Source organism: Alligator sinensis, unplaced genomic scaffold (assembly GCF_000455745.1).
Source record: "Alligator sinensis unplaced genomic scaffold, ASM45574v1 scaffold802_1, whole genome shotgun sequence".
NCBI classification, from domain to species: domain Eukaryota; kingdom Metazoa; phylum Chordata; order Crocodylia; family Alligatoridae; genus Alligator; species Alligator sinensis.
In genome coordinates this window covers 3,739,266-3,739,595 of record NW_005841918.1, presented here as the reverse complement: position 1 = coordinate 3,739,595, position 330 = coordinate 3,739,266, and the positions used below count along the sequence as shown (strand labels likewise).

Sequence of the window (330 nt, the reverse complement as noted above, 5' to 3'; positions counted from 1 at the left end):
CCATGCAGTTCATGCCTCGGGTAGGCTGGCTACGGCTGGGGCTGTCTACCCTGGGGGGTGCGCTGGCAGGGTCCGGGGCCCTCCCGTGCGAACTCCGCGCTAACTCACGCGCCGGCAGAGAAGCGCTCCTGTTTGCGCAGCCTGTTTGCACAGCTCCGGTCGCGTGGCTCCCTGGGGGGCTGGGCGAAGTAGGGGCCTGGGCAGGGCTTGACCCGTCCCGGCTCCACTCAACCGCCTCCTCCCACATGCACACTAAAGGGTTAGCCCCCTCTCTCCACGTGCCCTGCTTACCTCCGGCTGTGCTGGGGGTCAGCGGGGGGCTCCGTGCCT

General features: G+C 69.1%; 1 protein-coding gene across 1 annotated transcript in view; it reads left to right on the top strand.

Annotated features, from left to right (window-relative positions):
• Window positions 1–330, top strand: part of CWF19L2 (CWF19 like 2, cell cycle control (S. pombe)) — a 156,753-nt gene that overhangs the window by 24,451 nt on the left and 131,972 nt on the right. The window lies entirely within an intron of this gene.